Source organism: Bos indicus x Bos taurus, chromosome 16 (genome assembly GCF_003369695.1).
Source record: "Bos indicus x Bos taurus breed Angus x Brahman F1 hybrid chromosome 16, Bos_hybrid_MaternalHap_v2.0, whole genome shotgun sequence".
NCBI lineage: Eukaryota > Metazoa > Chordata > Mammalia > Artiodactyla > Bovidae > Bos > Bos indicus x Bos taurus.
The window spans coordinates 29,709,032-29,719,986 of NC_040091.1; the positions used below are offsets into that span (position 1 = coordinate 29,709,032).

The 10,955-nt window shown below is 43.6% G+C and overlaps 1 pseudogene; it reads right to left on the minus strand.

Annotated features, from left to right (window-relative positions):
* Nucleotides 1–8,512: 8,512 nt before the first annotated feature.
* LOC113906471 lies at nt 8,513–10,115 on the minus strand (annotated as a pseudogene).
* Between the last annotated feature and the right edge of the window lie 840 nt (nt 10,116–10,955).

Below are 10,955 nucleotides of genomic sequence, written 5' to 3' on the forward strand. Positions count from 1 at the left end.
ACTCTCCCACGCCAAGAGGTGGGAGCACAATGCAGGCCAGGCAACTCAGACTCTCCTGAGACTTTGAGTCTGCTTTTTTTTTTTTTTTTTTGGCTGAGCCACATGGCTTGTGGGATCCTAGAGTACAAAGTCTTAACCACTTGACTGGTAGGGAATTCCCATGAGACTGTGATTCTTGAAGAGAACAAGGCATCATCAGCAATGAACACTTGGAGCATACCCATCAGTGACTCTCAGGTGCAACACTTCACCGGTTTCTGTTGGTTCCTGTCCCATTTCAAAGCTGGGTACCCAGTCTCCTGTCTACCCTGTGAGCGACCTGTGTTTCAACAAGCTTCTCCTTTTGTCTGATTCACTGAAGTTGATTTTTCTTGCTTACAACCAAGGAACTGTGACCCACCATCAGCTGGTTCATAACTTGCATTTGGCTGACTACAGATGGTGGGCAATAGTGTAGAGGCTTGGATAGGAGTTGCCAAAAGAAGAGGTAGTGGGAATGCCTGAAATGTGGTCCATCAGGGTCCTTGGAGGATAAACAGGTCGAAACTAGTTGGTGGGGGTAGGGGGAGTATTAAGTGATTGTCTTGCTGACAGTATCTCTTACCACTGGGAATGAGCCAGCCAAGGGTATACAAGCACAGAAGGTCAGAGATGGAGCCCAGAGAACACATATTCCAGGGACAGTTGGGATTGGGAAATATGCAATGATCCTCAGATGTCCCCAGGCACAGAAGCCAGAAATGATGTCACAAGATGGGATGTCATCAAGCAAACGTCGCTTTCTGAAAAGGATATCTGCCTCCTACTGCTACCAGATTCAGAGAAAAACAGGCATAAGATGGCCCCGTCCTCTGATGGAGAAGTCATTCATTCTCAGCAGTGAGAGGCTGGTCACGATAAACTGGGACTCTGCAGAGGTGGTAGGTACATGGCAGCGCTGGAGCAGGAGTCTGTAGTGGAATGAGAATTCGGAGTCCTCGAGGAGGTGGATCCTGGTTTACAGGGAGCTGGGGTGGGGGATAACAACACTAAGTTGGACATGTTTGTCATAAGCAGCGGGGTAGGGAAGAGCTTAGGAGTCACATGCCCTCCTCAGAGCATATATGTTGCCAGGTCTATCTCCGCACAGGTGGCCCTGGGTCATGTTGGAAGCCTGCTCTGTCAGACCAAGGCTTGCTCCATAAAGTCTCCTTGTGCCCTGAGTCCATAAATGCTCTGACCTGAAGGCAGAACCCAATGCTTCCTTTGCCTCCTCCCTGCCCTCAGAATGCCAGCAGGCTGTGGAACCCTCTCCTGGGCCTGAGGCCTGGTGACAGGAGTCAGGGACCAGGCCACTGGCATCGGGCCCATCCTCGCCTCGGTAGTCCTGAGGGTGGGGGTGTTGGGGGCTGTGCAGCATGGCCCTGAGAGGGTGTGCGTCAGGAATCTTGGTTGCAAGCAACAGAAACCAGCAGGTTAGAGTGGAAGACAAGTATACTGAGAAGATACTGGGCAGCTCAGAGAAGGGCTAGGACTAGAAAATCCGACCTGGAGGAGACAGGGATAAAGAATACAGGGCAGTGCTGCTTGTACTGCCCACACTGGACCGCGGACACCACAGCCACCACGCCGACACTCGTGACACGGCGGGTGACCGTGACTGTCATCCTGTCACAGCTGGGAAGGGTCCTTTGTTTCATTAACTCTCAGGTCTGACTCTAGGGCAGTGCATCTGATTAGGCTGAGTCTAAAAAATAAAACGAGAGAAAGATATCTGCTAGAACTCTTCTCTACCTCGACTTAATCTCCTTCTTTGACTTCTATCATCTGAATTCTTCCCACACATTTTACTTATTTATTATTTTATTTGTTTATTTTTTGGCTGCACCGCTCGGCATGTGGCATCTTAATTCCCCAACCAGGGATTGAACCTGCACCCCCTGCGGCTCCCACACACACTTTATAAAGAAGAAATCTGAACTGTCACCATAGTGGAAGCTGTGGTGCCCACCCAGATCCCCAGCACCCGCTGAGTGCTGGCGGCTAACACGTACATCATGGCTGCGCCTTTTCCTCCCCTTCTTAGGATAACTGCCCTTGACTGACAAGAGCTGCCTGCTGGGAAGTTACGAACTCTTTTCCCTAGGAGGAGCAGGCAGCTCCAGCCACTGACTGACTGACAATGGGAGTACACACTGCCCCCTGTGCCTCAGAATAGGTTACATTCCACAGTCCCCTTCAGCCTTTACCTGAGACCACAACCTTCACCTGAGTTAGTACTTACCTGACACCCACCCTTACTTGGAGCTCCCATTCCCCTTACCTGTTTTGCCTCCTTTTCTCACTTGCCGGTTTTTCTTAAAAACAACCTCTCAGTAAATTACAAGCACCCACTACCTTGCCTCAGGCTCTACTTCCCCAGTCCCACCTGCAATATCATTTCTCTCCAAGCCCTGCAGTCTAAGATGTCTTCCCTTCTGCTTCCCGGGCAGACGAGTTATAGTGATGAGGGGCAGGTAGGAGAGAGAAGTCAGGCTCTCCAGCCAGAAAGACAGGTCCTAACCCAGTAATCACGCCTGTAGCTGTAGGATAGTGATTGAGACAAACCTTGTGAAAGGAAAGCTGTATGAGAGGATCCGACCCAGTCAAGAGGTCGGGAAGACTTCCCTGAGGAAGTGAAGAAATTCTCCGTTGGCGCTATCAGCTTGGCCTGAGAGCTGTGAGGTGGAGTTGAGTAAAAGTGTAAAGCAGATAAACAGAGCCTTCATACACAAAGGCCCCGAAGCAGGAGGGGATATGGGATGAAACAAGGCCGTTGAGATTGGAGCAGAGAAAGGTGGTGGCACTGAGGCTGTGGGGACACAGCCGGCAGAGGGGGCTGACTCAGCTTTTTAGGGAATCTGGTCTTCATCTTAAAACAAGTGTCGGAGGGTATTCCGCTCCTGGGAGAGGGGTAAAGGGACACAATCCGTCTGCGGCTGGGAAGATTTCTCTGGCTGCAACACAGAGAAAGGGTAGGAAAAGGGGGGCTGGGTGAGTTGGTGAGGGGCTCCAGAGAAGAGCGAGGAGAGCTCGTGGGGTGCAGGGCTGGCAGTGGGGAGGGGCCACAGATCTGGAAGATCTTTGGGAGTGATGTTAGCAAGATTTGGTGATGGGTTTTACGGGGCGGAGGCAGGAGTGGGAGTTGTCAAGGATGACATCTGAGTTTCTGGTTTTAGTATCCGGAGGGATTGTAGGAAAAGCTGAGAGAGCCGAGGGCAGGCAGCCACAGACTTCTGCGTTCCTCTGGAGCAAAGGAAAGAGAAAAGAAACCAAATGCAGATGACCTGCCCCCAATAGGGTCACCTACACACTGTCACTCAGGCAAGGTGGCTGGCTGTCCAATGGGGTTTTGCATACTGGGGAAGTATCCCAACCAGTGGTCTCAGATGGCAAAGGGTGTCCTTCCACTCCTTATTTTTAAAAAGAATGTAAATATGTGTATAACCGAGTCACTTTGTTGTACAGCAGAGACTGGCACAGCATTGTAAATCAACTGTACTTCAGTAAAATTAAAAGGGTAGGAATAAAAGGAATAGACATTTGCTCAGTCAGTCCATCATTATCTTGAACAAACTCCTACTACATTTATGGTAAAGATAATGCAATTATTTTTTTAAAAAACAGCCTTTCAAATCTTTATGGACCTTTAAAAATAATAAATACATTTACCACGGCATATTCAAAAGTTACAAAAAATAACAATCCCTGCTCTAAAGCTTTCTTGGTTTAGGGATTTTTGCCAGATAAAAAAAAAATGCCTTCAGGATAGTGAGTGCTCTAGAATGTCCTGTCACTTCTATTTTGGAGTCTATTCAGATCGTTTTATGAAAATGAGTCCCTGTGAGAGGAAATGGGAGACTGTGAGAGCACTAGTCACCTGAGAAAGATCAGGAGGCACCGGATTGGGAAAGGAGGCTGGAGAGTGGAGGACCAAGGACATCTCAGCTTTCCCAGTGACAAGCTGTTGGAATCTCAGTCAGTCAGGGCCAGAGTCAGGTGTCTGATCCTTTGTGGCATCTCTATGGCCCAGGTCATACAGCACCTGTTCTAGTGCATTGCAGAAGTCGGTGGGCCCCTTTTCTCCTTCAAATCTCTTTTCCCACCTGCGACCCCATTCATTAACTCAACAAGTACATATGGAGTTAAAACGTGTACCAGAAAATACACAAAGCGTAAGCAAGGACTCTGCATGCATGGAAGTTACATTCTCTTCTGGAATGGATGTGAAGATAGACAATAAACAAGTAAATAAACAAAACCAAGATCATTACATATCTTGTTGAGTGTGGCAAAGAAATAAACAGGAAATGGGAGAAAGTGCTCAGGAGTATTTTAGATAGAGTCACCAGGGAAGTCGGCTCTGAGTGGGTAACATTTGAGCTCTGCTCAATGATGAAGATGAAGTCATAGGTGAGAAGGGTCTAGCCTCATTAAATAATGAAAAGGAAGTCATAGATGAAAAGGGCTTAGCCTCATTAAATTTCAGGGGGAGAACATTTCAAGCAAAGGAGAAAAATACTCAAAGCCCAGGAGATAGGAAAGAGCTTTCTGATAAAAATTAGGCTGGTGCAGCTGAAGAACATGGATTGAGGAGGAGAGTTGTGTGAGATGAGATTGGTAAATTAGGTGAAGCAGATCACTTAGGACTTTAGATGATCAGGGCTTAGTCGGGAAAGAGAGAAATCAAACCAGTTATTTTAAAAGAGAGAATTCTATGTAAACAATTGTTAACTAGGTAAGAGAGAATTCTATGTAAACAATTGTTAACTGGGTAACTGAAAAGGCTAAAAGCATAGAGTAAGGTATCATGAAGCTACAGGTTCAGGAAGCAGCTAATGTCCCTAGAGGTGAAGGAACAAAGGGAAAGCATGCTTTTGTTAGAACTCACAAACTTGGAGGAGGGGCCCCTCAGAGCTGAATTTCTGGACCTTAGAGAAGGGGGTGTGGCTGAGCTTCTGTTGATGTTTCTAAGTTCAGAGGAGGGGGCCTCTCAAGCTCGGACCCAGAACTCAGAGAAGAAGGAGGCACTAGCCAACTAGTGATGCTACTTCTGTGGGTCATGATAAGGCTGGTTCTGTGTGCATCAGAAAAACTGAAGACTAGACTTGACTATTACTAAGAAGAAGGCAGTCACTGACAGAATGAAGAAAGGGTGATGTGCTCAGAAAAAGGAAGCAGACGGGAGGCAGTGAGGAATAGCTTCCTTCTTCCTCCTCTGAATTTACAGTCTCACTCTACCACCCTATTGGCAAGGTACTAAAAAAAAAAAGCTGTCAAAAACAAAAATAGAATTTTTAGACTCTCAGATCCAGAAAAACAAATTTAGAATAAAAGGATGAGTTTAGACCTGAAAGGCAATAGACGAATAATCGATACAGACCATGTGTGCCACAAAAATAGGAATTTGGGTTTTAAGAGCAGTGGGAAGACACTGGTTGGTTTTAAGTGCGAGTCGGTGTGATGAGATTTTTCCTTTGAGAATATCTCTCAGGCTACTGTGTAGAAAGCAGAGCAGAGACGAGCAGGGTCAGAATCAAGACCAGTTAAGAAGCTCTAGCAGTTTCTATATTATGCATTCAATTTTCTTAATAATTACAGAGTATTTAAATGATTTTTATTGGGTGAAATGTGTTTTTGGGGAAACTGTTCAATATTTATCTAAGTTGTCAAAATTTCTCCAGGCAAGAATACTGGAGTGGGTAGCCATTCCCTTCTCCAGGGGCTCTTCCCCACCCAGGGATTGAACCCAGGTCTCCTGCATTGGCAGGCAGATTCTTTACCATCTCAGCCTCCAGGCAAAATAGTAGATGCTTGCTTTGTGGGATATTTTCATTATAAAACTACACGTGTTAAATAGGTTTTTTGAGATTCAACTAACAAATATTCACAGAATAAACTCAGATATTCAGGCCCTATTATCATGCCCATGAAAATAAAGATGGGAACTTTCCTAATAGCCTGACTTAGGGTCAGCCAAAGAGCCACATTACTTTAATGTAGTTTTGAGGAAATTTCGGTGGGTGTATGCTCCATGGAATCCAATGACCCTAACTAAGCTATGATTATTTCTTATAACACTACTTGGCTTAGGAAATAGAGCACAATACTAGCCCATGAGTCACTGTGAAGGGGCAAAGGCATATATCAATTTGAAAGTCTGGCTTAAATGAAAGAACAATTTTAGATTAAGTAGGAAAATGAGTTGACTACATATTCTTCATACCATCATTCATAGATATTATTTTTGTAACCAAACTTTTGATGTGTTTTGTTTGCCAGTTTCTGTGGTGTGAATACTCAAACCATGATCAGCTTCAAGCTCTCAACGTGACGTCACCCAACATGGAGTTCCGAAGGGATGAGAGAATGAGCTGTTGTGTGAGCCGATTCCAACACACACTGGATGTATCTGTAAATATTTCATAGTTTTGGTGCCATTTTAAATTCATGACATTGTAAATGTTCTGTTGTTGAGTGATGGGATTTTCTTGTCTTCCTTTAAAGAGAGTTAAAGTCTGTTTTCTTGGGGCAGTTAAGTTACTTGCAGATCAGGCTGATCTTTTTGAATTACAGCTTTATTTTACAGCCTTTACTTTAGGCTTAGTTTAGCTCTTCTATTGATACTAAGGCATGACCCTTCTGAGGTCTTTACTCAGTACCCCAAGTGTTCAACAAGTACTTTCCACTCTGCACAGTAAGAACTCAGGTCTCTCAGTCTTGTATCAGTTTTGGTGATTGTTTAGCTTAGAGATTCCCATCAGCTGCTCTTTGCTAGGCCTTCAGGGTTTCATCCAGAATGTGCCCAGATTAGTAGTTACACAAAATTTCAAGGGAGTCCCCATGCAGATATTTGAAGCACTTCATTATTTTTTTAATTTTTAATATTTTATATTGGGCTGTAGTTGATTTATAATGTGTTAGTTTCAGGTTTACAGCAAAGTGATTCAGTTATACAAATACATATGTCTATTCTTTTTCGAATTCTTTTCCCACTTAGGTTCTTATAGAATATTGAGCAGAGTTCCCTATAATATATAGTAAGTCCTTGTTGATTATCTATTTTAAATATAGTAGTGTGTATATTCCAAATTCCCAGTTTATCCCTCCCGCTACCTTTCCCCTTTGATAACCGTAAGTTTCCTTTCTATGTCTGTGAGTCTGTTTCTGTTCTGTAAATAAGTTCCTTTGTATCATTTTTTTTAATATTCCACATATAAGCAATATCATATGATGTTTGTGAAACACTTTCTTTATATGGTGTCTCTTTAATACTCCCCCCCCACCACACCCCCTTCAGCCTCCAACAACTCCAGTCTTTGTCTCTTTAATTCAATAAGATCTCATGGGTTTTGACTGGGTTCCCAACCCCTGAGCAGAAGTTTAATAGCTAGAGTTATTGTGGGGCTCACTTATTTGTTTCCCTCATCTCTGAGGGCACATTCTTCACTCCCTATTGTCCCAATATCTGAATACAGTTGTTTCATTGATTTTGTCCCATTTTCTAGTTGTTTATACTGGAAGGGCAAGTTCCATTTCAATTACTCCTTTACAGTCAGAACAGAAGTTATTGGTTTGTTTTTTAATCTGAGTCAATACATGCTTAATGGAAAATGTTTGTGTTAAAAGGGCTGCTTTGTGTACTAAGGGCTCTGAGAGCAATAGAAACCAATTTAGGGGAAAACCAATGTGCATATTCTAGGTGGAGAGAGAGAACTGGGGAGGCTTTTAGGAGAAGAAACTCAGAAGAAGTTCAGATGTTTCAAATCCAAACCAGAACTCCTAATCTTTGCCCCAGACCTGCTCCTCCAAGTATGCCCTATCTCAGTTAATGGCAACTTCATCCTTAGAGTTGATCAGACTAAAAACTTTGATGACATCCTTGTGACCTTTCTTTCTCTCTTATCCCACATCCAATCCGTCAGCAAACTCCATCAGACCTATCTTTAAGCTAGACGTAGAATTCAACCCTGTTTCATGGCTTCCACTGTCCCCACCCTGGCTCAAGCCATTAGCAGTTCTTGCTTGGATTTCTGTAGCAACCACCTAACAAATCTCCTGCTTCCACCCTTGTCTTCCTACAACCTATTCTCAATTCAGCAGCCAGAGAGATACTTCCATTGTGTAACTTCCCGATTCAAACCCTCCAATAAGCTCCTCATCTCCCTTAGAATGCCATGGGGACTTCCCCGGCAATTCGAGTGTTAAGAATCTGCTGGGCAATATAGGGGATGTGGGTTCGATTCCTGGTTGGGGAACTAAGATCCCATAAGCCGAGGAGCAGCTAAGCCCGCAAGCTGCAATTACTGAGCCTATGCACCACAACTAAAGGATCCATGTGCTGCAAAGAAAGATCCTGCATGACGCAAGGAAGATTCTGCATGCCACAACTAAGACCCGACACAGCCAAATAAATATTTTTAGAAAGCTCTGCAGTGGTTTACAAGGTCTCCCCTTACCTTTCTCCCTTTGACCTTTTTTTTTTTTTTTTAGGAGAACTAAATTAAACAGATTTTATTAAACTTTTTAGGATGAGGAAAACAAGTGATATAAAGTAAGTCATAAGAAATGCTCCCTGGTACTACTATGTCAAACCATTTTCAAGGTTTTACAAAATACTCACACAGCAAATACAAAAAGCTTCAACATACTCTTCTGACTTTTGCTGCAATAAATGCAACATTAACAAACATACAAATTTCCTCTGTACTTCTTAAAAGCAGAATTACTGAATTACTAATTTTTACAATGTTATTCATACACATTTTTATTCATATGCTATTAATGAGATCATTGCCAATACATTATTTTCCTTAACTTTTTAAAAATTAAGCCAATAGATGTCATGCAGCCATCAAAAACCTTACAATAAATTAAATAGGTTTGTAGTCCAATTTAGACTCTAGCTTCTTAGAATCAGCCACTTTCCTGACTGCTTTCATGAAGTCTTCCTGTACTACAAAATCATGATCGGCACGAATTGCAAACATACCTGCTTCAGTACAAACATTTCTTAGGTCTGCTCCATTAAAGCCATCTGAAAGCTTCACAATTGCTTCATAATCTATTTCACCATGCTTTGTAATGGGACCTGCATGGATTTTCAATATATCTAACCTTGCTTGTTCCTTTGGTAAATCAATATGTATTTTTCTATCTAATCTGCCTGGACGAAGCAAAGCAGGATCCAGTGTATCTGGTCTGTTAGTAGCCATGATCATTTTAACTCTATGCAGAGTATCAAATCCATCCATTTGATTCAGTAGCTCCATTAAAGTTCTCTGAATCTATCAGCTGAAGTACCCTCAGAAAACCGGCGACCACCAATAGCATCTATTTCATCCATAAAAATGATGCATGGCTGATGGTCCCTGGCATAATTAAACATTTCTCTGATCAAACGAGCACTTTCACCAATGTACTTGTCTACTATAGAACTAGATACAACCTTTAAGAAATTGCAATCCAGCTGGCTAGCCACAGCTCGTGCCAAGAGTGTTTTTCCTGTACCTGGTGGTCCATATAACAAACAGCCTTTTGGAGGTATTATTCCTACACGCTGGAATAATTCTGGGTTTGTAAGAGGTAATTCTATTACCTCTCTTAATTCCCGAATCTGTTCTGATAGCCCTCCAATCTCAGAATAAGAAACATTCCCAGGGTCCTCATGAGACATGTTGTAAACCAATGGATCCACTTCTCTTGGCAAATATCTCATGATAGTGTAGTCATATCCAAAGCAACTCTTGTTCCTGGCTTCAGCTTACTTTTGTCAAGCTGTCGACGACAACCCACAACATATCTCGGTCCATTTGTAACTTTAACAATGAATTTTTCTTCAGTTAACTGCTTAAGTACTTCACCCACAATCTGCCCAACACTTTGTAGAGCCTTCAGATCATTTTCAGACTTTTCATACTGCTTGGTAAGTTCTTTTAATTGTTCCCTTAACTCCTTGAGACGGCCGTCAATCTCTTTGTTCTCCAGCAGTTTCTTGCGGTAGTCCTGAAGCGCCTTATCTCTAGGGTCCGCCATGATGAGAAGCCGTCGCTCATAGGGGATGCCGGGAATGGCCATGGCCGCCCGGGCGGGGGAAGGGGCGGGGCCTCCCTTTGACCTTTTTACTCTTCTCCGCCCTGCTCACTCTCCTCAGACCACACTGGTCTCCTTCCAGTTCCCATTTTCGAGGGCTGCCTTGACCTCAGGATCTTTGCTCTTCCTCCTCACTTTTCCCTTAATACTTTTCCCCCAAATACTCACATGGCTTGCTCCTTCATTTCCTTAAGTCTCTGCTCAAATGTCCCTTCTCAGTGAGGCCTTCCCTGACCACTCCATTTAAAATTGCAGTGACCTGACCTCCACACCTGCTCTGGCATCCCCACCACATCCTGCTTCCCTGCTTAATATTTTTCATAGCACTTACCCCTCCTAGTCTGTGATATAATTTATTTATTTATTTTGTTCATTGTCTGTCCTCTCCCACTACCACCATCACCACCACTATAACGGTAAATTCTGTAAGTCAGGAAGTTTTGTCTGTATTAGTCATTGATGCTCAGCACCTAAAAGAGTATCAGGCACAGTCAGCCTCGGTAAGCATTTCGTGAATAGATGAACGCCAAGGTAATGGTAGGGGAGGTAAATCAGTGAAGGATCATTTCAGGATGCGGGGATGGCACAAAACAGCAATGAAAGGTTAAAGAGTGAGACGATCAGGCAACTGAAATGAGATGTATATAGCTGGAATGAAGGGCCTGTGGAAATATAGCCAAGAGGCAGGGGATGGTTTGCCATGCTAAGATCTTTGAACTGCAGCCTAAAGCAACAAGGTGTCTAGTTGAAAGATTTTTAAGCTCAGTGGAGAGAGCTGTGAAACCTGATCATGTCAGTAGTTTAGAAAGATCGCTCTGCCAGAGATATCAGTTTAGAAGTGGTGA